Below are 9,051 nucleotides of genomic sequence, written 5' to 3'. Positions count from 1 at the left end.
TTATCTTTCTTTTGAAATGAACTAATTCTCAAATTTAAAGGCCTTTGGCCTATTTAAAATAATTTCCCAGACAGCAGTAGACTCCAGGCTGCATCCGCAACAGACCTGCCGACTTGGGACCGGATCCACGGTGGCTCCGTTTGTTTACAGTTGTCATGTTTGTAATTTTTTTAGTTATTACTGACCATTATATCAAAAGTGTCTTGTGCTGTTATGACATCAAATAAGGGCATATTTATTCAGGAAAATAGGTAATTAATTTGTTGAATTAAAATATATTAAAAATAAAAAATAAGTATTTTAAAGTATTTTAATATTTTAATTTTAATATTTATAAGTACAAAAGATTTCGAAATTAAATTATGACATCAAGTCACTGATGCTTTTCAATAATTTATTTAGAATGCGTCTGTAAAACATTTCACTTGCAGTTTCACTTTTTTTTTCATTTTCAGCTCAAAACAAAATTAATGATTATTTTTTTTCAAATAGCAAGAAAAACCCAACTCTTAATATTTATTTCTCATCTGAAAAGTAAAGATGTGAAAGACCTACATTTAAAGACAACCTGCACCACAACCCAAGGCTAGATATTCACACCGCATTCTAGCACAGACCAAGCTTGAACGCATACAGCCTGCAACAAATGAAGGTGTTGAGGTAAAGAGGAGGTCAGCGACAAGGATGGGATTTGAACCCATGCATGCAGAGCTACATTTAGGGATTAATACATTTATAGATTAGCAATCCATCGCTTTAACCTCTCAACAACCTCGTCAAAGCATGTGAATTTCTTGGGGTCCGGTAACTCTTATCCACAAGGCATGCCCGGAAATCCACCGTATTGAGGGAACAGGTAAAAAGCTTAATCAGTGCCTTGAAAAGTTTTGCTGGGACTGCAGGACTGGAGCTGTTAGCTGGGGACCTGGCAAAGTGATGAAGAATATATATATATATATATATATATATATATATATATATATATATATATATATATATATATATATATATATACAGTATTTTCCGCACTATAAGGCGCACCAGATTATAAGGCGCAGTCTCAATTACGGGGTCTATTTCTGTACTTAATCCATACATAAGGCGCACCGTATAAGGCTCATGCTAAAACATACAGTCTACAAAAAAAGGTAACAGAGGCAAAACAGTGAGTTTAGTTGAACTTTATTCTACTATTTAACAATAATTAAACGATAATAATTAAACAATAATTAAAAAATATTTTTAATCAATCTTCTCCCACAAATCCATCAAAGTCCTTATCTACTGTTTCTTCTTAACTTGGCGCAGTTCATTTTCTTATATATATATATATATGTGTGTGTGTGTGTGTGTGTGTGTGTGTGTGTGTGAGGTACTGATCTACTGGTGTATTGTACGGTGGCCGAGAAGTGCAAAACAAATGAACAAATCCGAAAGCACTTTAACAAATCTGAAAACACATTATCAAATCCGAAAACAAATTAACAAATCCGAAAACACATTAACAAATCCGAAAACACATTAACAAATCCAAAAACACATTAACAAATCCGAAAGAAATTAACAAATCCGAAAACACATTAACAAATCCGAAAACACATTAACAAATCCGAAAACACATTAACAAACCTGGGAACAAATTAACAAATTCGAAAACACAATGACAATCCAGACAACCCGGAATCGGTAGGCATAGTTTGCGAATAGAAACTTACAGTACCGATCATTGCACAAGACACCTGTCATTCACCTGTATATCTTGAAGGACAGGTCTCTTGTACAATGATTGGTAAGTTTCCATTCACAAACTATACCTACCTCTTCCGGGTTGTCTGAATCGGTGCATGAAACACATTAACAAATCCGAATACACGACAATTCAGAGAACCCGGAAGAGTTCAGGTATGGTTTGTGATTGGAACACTTAGCGATCATTGGACAAGACACCTGTTACTCAAGGTATACATGAAGTTCAACAGTCTGCCGCAGGGAAAAGTTGAAATGGATGGATGGAATGGATTACTGTGGATTAATTCTGTTATTTTCTTATATTTAAAACTTTACACATTACACATAAGATTCTATACCGATATATCGGTAAGTTTCCATTCACAAACGATACATACCGTTTCCGGGTTGTCTGTATTGTCTTTGTGTTTTCAGATTTGTTAATGTGTATTTGGATTTGTTAATGTGTTTTCGTATTTGTTAATGTGTTTTTGTATTTGTTCATTTGTTTTAAGATTTGTTAATTTGTTTTCGGATTTGTTAATGTGTTTTCGGATTTGTTGATGTGTTTTTTGATTTGTTAATGTGTTTTCGGATTTGTTAATGTGTTTTGCACTTCTGGAGTATTGTACTGGGAAAATCATACATATTTAAAAGATAAGTTTATCATATATTTATTTACTTTTTTTAAAAAAGTAATTTAAAAAATATGTGCAGTTGTTTTATTCTATAATGATTTGTTTTATCAGGCTGCTTGACTGGCAAAAGAGAACTGACCGGGACACTTTGGTGCAAGGAGTGGGGCTTTCCCAGCAGATCAGTGTGACAAAGCCTTCACTGCCAAACCCTAGAGGGTTCCCAACAGCACATGTGGAACATGGACATGCTGTTATTGAGTTCCAGCTGCCTGAAATTGTTGAGGGTGAGGCAGTAATTTGCCACTGCAAACATACTAGAACTGAGACTGTGGTATAACATGTAGATGTAGCTTCACCTGCCACCAGCCTGATTCATCTGGCATGTGAATCTTCTTTCTGGCCTCCTGTCAAGCATGATCATGTGTAGTTTAACTGGCCAGGATATTCAAATCAGCAAGGTCAACACTCATCAGCACCAGCACCTTCATCTGAGGGATGGTCATTTGCTCCACCTGGTCATCGCCCATCAGCTCCATCATCACACTCTCTGGGATATACATCCTTTTTGCCAGGTCATCACCCATCAGTGCCAGCACCTTAGTCTCAGGGTTCTTCATCATTGTGCCAGGTCCCCAGTACACTATGCAGTATTTCCTTGCTGGTTGGACACAGATGCTTGTTAGTTCACATGAGCTCCACCGACATAAGGCTATGGAGCACCAATGAACATTGCAATGCGCTTTGGGTCTTGGTGTGTGAATCTTCTTTCTGGCCCTCTGTCAAGCATGATCCTGTGTAGTGTAACTGGCCTGGATATTCAAATCAGCAGGGTCATCACCCATCAGTGCCAGCACCGTAGTCTCAGGGTTCTTCATCATTTTGCCAAGTCCCCAGCCGACAGCTCCAGTCCTGCAGTCCCAGCAAAACTTTTCAAGGCACTGATTAAGCTTTTTACCTGTCCCCCTAATCCGTGCTACAGTGGGGTGTGATAAGCTAGCCCTGGGTCTGCAGCTCTCGCAACATAAGGCTATGGAGCACCATGTGGCAGCCATGCCTGGGAGGTATGAGTCTTAGGAAAAAGAGTTACCGGACCCTAAGAAACTCGCACGGGTGCACTAGCATGCCGAAATAGCTCAGTTGGGAGAGCGTTAGACTGAAGATATAAAGGTCCCTGGTTCGGCAATTGGTTCCTTTGTACGGAGCCTAAGATATTCACACGCTTTCACTCAGTCCATCCTAGAGTGGTGTGTGATAAGCTAGCCCTGAGTTTGCAGCCTCAGGCCATATTTCCCAGCTGCATGGACACAGATCCTAGTTATGGAGCACCAGTAAACTTTGCAGTGGCTTGGTGTTCTGAACAAGACCCACTTCTTAAGCCCATTTGGGAAAGTAAGTATGCTGCAGGGCTACATTTAAAAAAACTATGATTTTCTTACCGTGGTTTGGGGCGTTTTCGGCACGACGAGGTGGCCGAGAGGTTAAGGCGATGGATTGCTAATCCATTGTGCTCTGCACGCGTGGGTTCGAATCCCATCCTCGTCGCTGACCTCTTCTTCACCTCAACACCTTCATTTGTTGCAGGCACTATGTATCCCCCCGGTCCGTGCTAGAATGCGGTGTGAATATCCAGCCTTGGGCTGCAGTGCAGGTAGCGTGGCTGAGCGGTTTAAGGCGCTGGATTAAGGCTCCAGTCTCTTTGGGGGCGTGGGTTCAAATCCCACCCCTGCCAGCAAACCTTTTCAAGGCACCGATTAAGTTTCCTACCTGTTCCCTCAATCCATGCTAGAGTGGGCGTGATAAGCTAGCCCTGGGTCTACAGCTTTCTCAACATTATGCAGTATTTCCCTGCTGGTTGGACACAGATGCTTGTTAGTTCACATGAGCCTCGCCAACATAAGGCTATGGATCACCAATGAACTTTGCAAAGGGCTTTGGATCTTGGTGTGTGAATCTTCTTTCTGGCCTGCTGTCAAGCATGATCCTGTGTAGTGTAACTGTCCTGGATATTCAAATCAGCAGGGTCAACACTCATCAGCACACGCACCTTCATCTGAGGGATGGTCATTTGCTCCACTTGGTCATCGCCCATCAGCTCCATCATCACACTCTCTGGGATATACATCCTTTTTGCCGGGTCATCACCCATCAGTGCCAGCACCTTAGTCTCAGGGTTCTTCATCATTGTGCCAGGTCCCCAGTACACTATGCAGTATTTCCTTGCTGGTTGGACACAGATGCTTGTTAGTTCACATGAGCTCCACCGACATAAGGCTATGGAGCACCAATGAACGTTGCAATGCGCTTTGGGTCTTGGTGTGTGAATCTTCTTTCTGGCCCTCTGTCAAGCATGATCCTGTGTAGTGTAACTGCAACTGTAACTGTTCATATGACTTTGACTTTGCAGTGGTAGTGCCAAGCATGCCTTGGAGGTATGAATCGTGTTAGTTCACATGAGCTCTGCCAACATAAGGCTATGGAGCACCATTGAACTTTGCAATGCACTGTGGCTTTGGACTTTGTTGTTCTGATAAAGACACACTTCTTAAGCCCATTTGGTAAAGTAAGAATACTGCAGAGCTACATTTAAAAAAAAAAAAACATGATTTTCTTAGCATAGGTGGCCTGTGTTTTCGATGAGCTTAATCTTTTAGCACTGGTATGATTCTAGAGTCTTGCCCATAGAATGTTCGGTAGTGAACAAAAAAAATGCCTTTTTGCCTCCAAAGCTGAATCTTATTGATTTCAGATTGAGGCTCCCTGTAGCATGTTCATCAACTGAAACAAATCAAATTCCAGCAGAGGGTCAAACACCAAAGAGATCGGTCTGAGCTTCTTCTTACCACAAGATGGGTGACAAATGGTCAATGTGTTCCAAGATAAGCTTATTTTTTGTTCCATTGGCAGAGAATGTTTCAAAGTGGTTTGAATGCCGAGGAGTAGGTCTGAGCTTCTATGTACCAGAATATGGATAAAAATTGGTCATTGTGTTTGACAATGAGCTTAATCTTTTGCCACTGGCATGATTCTAGAGTCTTGTCCATAGAATGTTTTGTATTGAACAAAATACAATGCCTTTTGGACTCCAAGCTGAAGCTTATTGATTTCGGATTGAGGCCCCCTTTAGCATTTTCATCAATTGAAACAAATCAAATCCCAGCAGAGGGTCAAACACCGAAGAGTAAGTTTGAGCTTTTGCTTACCACAAGATGGGTGAAAAGTGATCAATGTGTTCCATGATAAGCTTTTTTTTTGTTCCATTGGCAGAGAATGTTTCGAAGTGGTTCGAATGCAGAAGAGATTGCAGTATTGGGGAAAAATTTGTCATTGTGTTTGACGATAAGCTTAATCTTTCGCCATTGGCATGATTCTAGAGTCTTGTCCATAGAATGTTCGATAGTGAACAAAATATGGATGGATGGACTGGAAAACAATTCCTAACAGTTCCTAAAGGCAAGTCCTAACAATTCGGACATTAGCTGAAGCAGCAGGTTGGGGCAGGACAAAACAGTCATGCGACGAAGCAGGGATATGGGGCAAGACAAAACATTCCTTGGCCAAAGCAGGGATATGGGGGGACAAAACAGTCATTGGCCGAAGCAGGGATATGGTGCAAGACAAAACAGCCATTCACCGAAGCAGTGGGTTGGGGGTGGGACAAAACAGTCATTTTTTTTTTTCAACAGACTTTCTTCCACCGACAAGTATTTCCATACTGGTTGGAGACAGATTTCACATGAGAAAGCTATGCCCACAAGCTCGCACAGACACACACAGAAATGTCAGGCTGTCATTCATCACTTGTCAGTGTGTGTCAATGTTTGAGGGCTTATTTTAGCTCCATTTACTCTTAATTTGCTCTCACCTTACAATTCTGTTTCCTGGAATGTGAAAGCTTTCTCAGGCTGAAAGAAACATCTCAAAACATCAATGCAAAAAAAAAAAAAAAATACAGCAACAGAAATCTAAGATCACTAATACTGTTACCATAGACACTGGAGAGTCATCTCCTCTGTCAAAGCCCCCCTCCACACACACAGACACTGTAAACTTCTGCCAAAAGAAATGATGAAAAATCTCAGAACAAGGGATTAAGCAGAGCCATCTGGTTTTCATTTTTACAAACAAACAGACAAACACACAAACAAACAAAACATAACCCCACACACATTTTAGGAGCTATGTAGCGATGCCCTCTCTCATACAGTACCTATATATGTGTGCCCTCTCTCTCTCCTTCTCTCTGTTTGTCTTTCTTTCTGTTTCCTGTCTATCTGTCTCACTCTTGTAATAGAAAATGTTATGAATAACAAAAATGAACATTGAACATTCAGTACTAATACACTTACACATTCAAAACTAGGAACAGCAAGGATAACAAAGGGGAACTGAACTGTTTCCAGTTGCACACTAAGTAGAAGAAACAAGAACATTGCAGGCTGCAGGTGTGTGGAAATAATGGAGACAAACAGCGTGACCGTTGCACTGCTTGTACAAGGACAAGACCGTTGCTCTGCCTGTGCAAGGACAAGACCGTTGCACTGCCTGTGCTACGACAAGATAAGAGGAAGTCACGTACAGTGGAAGACACACACACACACATACTCACAAACCTTTTGCCTACCTCAATGTATAAATAGTCTACTACCTCAACATCCAACTAACTCACTCTGTTCAGGCTTAGGTTGGGACAGACTGACTTCACACTTGCAAGTGTATTAAATAAAGAAGTTTGATATTCCACAGGATTCTGCTGTGTTCTTCTCTGCAACTTAGGAAAAGTACACTTGAACCATTATCTCTGATTAGTAGAATAGAATTTCCACCACACTCTCTACCCCTTTGTTTGGTTATCACTCCAAATATTTAATCTAATTATTTAAGCGGTGCATTTAATTTTAATAGCATAATTACTTTTCTGAAAAAAAAAAAAACAACCCTCTTCTCAGAAGGTCCAAGTGGCAATCTGAGGGAAAGCTTTAAGTTTTTTCAGGATGGAGGATTTTTCTCAGTAATGTAACATGTTGCGCTTTTGTCTTTCTAAATTCAAAAGAGAAAGGAAAAAGACTGGTGAGTAAACAGCAGTTTACAGTAGAGAATAAAACATCTGGGTGCAGGATGTCAGAGGAAACAAATACTCCTTGTGGTGGTGTAATGTACTAGAGCAGCTGAGACCACAGGACTAAGACTGTGACATCTCTTTAATAATTTGTATTATTTTCCCTTAACAGCACATCATCTTCTTATGATTAAATAAACGTCTCTTTATTGAAAACTTCACCACTACTTCTGCAATACAGTCAGACCAATCACCTTCTGACCAATCAGATTTCAGAAGTCAGCAGTGTTGTGGTATAAAGCTCTTATGCTGTAAATAAGAACAGAAACTAACTTGTTTTCCAGATGTTCATAAATCATAAAAATGGGCCTATCCCTAAAAAATGTTTAGTGATTGCAAATTGCTTTGGTGTAAGTGAAAGAAAGAAAGAAAGAAAGAAAGAAAGAAAGAAAGAAAGAAAGAAAGAAAGAAAGAAAGAAAGAAAGAAAGAGCTAGTGTTAATTAGAACTGGGTCTGAGTTAATTTTTAAATACACACTCGTTCCCTCAAGCAGGAATGTATTTGTGGAGAATTTAAATTCACTGAGCTTTTCTAAACCACCAACCTCCATCTGCTGTAACTAACACAGACAGACACACATGCACACACACACAGACACACACACAAATGTAATCATTACTACCAGAAATCCCCCTTTCTAGTGGTCAATGTGTGAATGTTCATTTTAATTACTAATTACCCCTATGTTGAGTATATATATAAGCTCTTCCTGAATCACTTGTTATTTTTTGTGATCAGGCAAACAATAGGGTAGGTTGCATACCACCAGCCCTGGGGGCATCTCAGTGACCAGCAAATAGAAACAAGCCATGAGGTGGTACAGTGTCTTGTTTCTCTTAAGAAAAGTTTCTATGTTTTAAACACCACAATAACAATCCAACATAATTAATATTTCTTCAAAGACAAGAAATATCGATTCTTCACTTTTCCAACATTTTACACATCTTGGGTTTACACTGTTTGGTACAGGAGGTGGTGGTTCCTCCGTAGACCACATTCTCAGACTGTAACATAACCGTTTTAATTGATCAGTGATAAAATCTACACTTTCCCAGAAATGATATGTTTACTGATAGATAAACAAATATGATAATACATAGAATATTTTCACAATTAATGTCTAAATCAGTCAGATTCTGACTGGACACATGAGCAATTTTGTGAATCTCTGAAGGGCCAAAATCTAACATAACAACTCTGGGGGAAGTCGTGGCCTAATGGTTAGAGAGTTTGATTTTTAACCCTAAGGTTGTGGGTTCGAGTCAAGTTCGGAGAATCCCCCAACTGCTCCCCAGGCACTGCAGCATAAATGGCTTCCCACTGGCAAGGGTGTGTGTTCACTGTGTGTGTGTTCACTGCTGTGTGTGTGCACTTTGGATGGGTTTTTTTTAACCCTAAGGTTGTGGGTTCGAGTCAAGTTGGGAGAATCCCCCAACTGCTCCCCAGGCGCCGCAGCATAAATGGCTTCCCACTGGTATGGGTGTGTGTTCACTGTGTGTGTGTTCACTGCTGTGTGTGTGCACTTTGGATGGGTTAAATGCAGAACGAAATCTGAGTATGGGTCACCAT

General features: G+C 40.2%; 2 non-coding genes across 2 annotated transcripts; both read left to right on the top strand.

Annotated features, from left to right (window-relative positions):
* The first annotated feature begins 3,826 nt into the window (after nt 1-3,826).
* Nucleotides 3,827-3,908, top strand: trnas-gcu. Its single transcript has one exon. It is a non-coding gene; the product is annotated as a tRNA-Ser (tRNA).
* Nucleotides 3,909-4,013: 105 nt separating this feature from the next.
* trnal-aag lies at nt 4,014-4,095 on the top strand. Its single transcript has one exon. It is a non-coding gene; the product is annotated as a tRNA-Leu (tRNA).
* The last annotated feature ends 4,956 nt before the right edge of the window (nt 4,096-9,051 follow it).

This window comes from Tachysurus fulvidraco, chromosome 5, assembly GCF_022655615.1.
Source record: "Tachysurus fulvidraco isolate hzauxx_2018 chromosome 5, HZAU_PFXX_2.0, whole genome shotgun sequence".
Taxonomy (NCBI): domain Eukaryota; kingdom Metazoa; phylum Chordata; class Actinopteri; order Siluriformes; family Bagridae; genus Tachysurus; species Tachysurus fulvidraco.
Note: the sequence above shows the minus strand (reverse complement) of the source record. Positions and strands in the feature narration are given on the sequence as shown.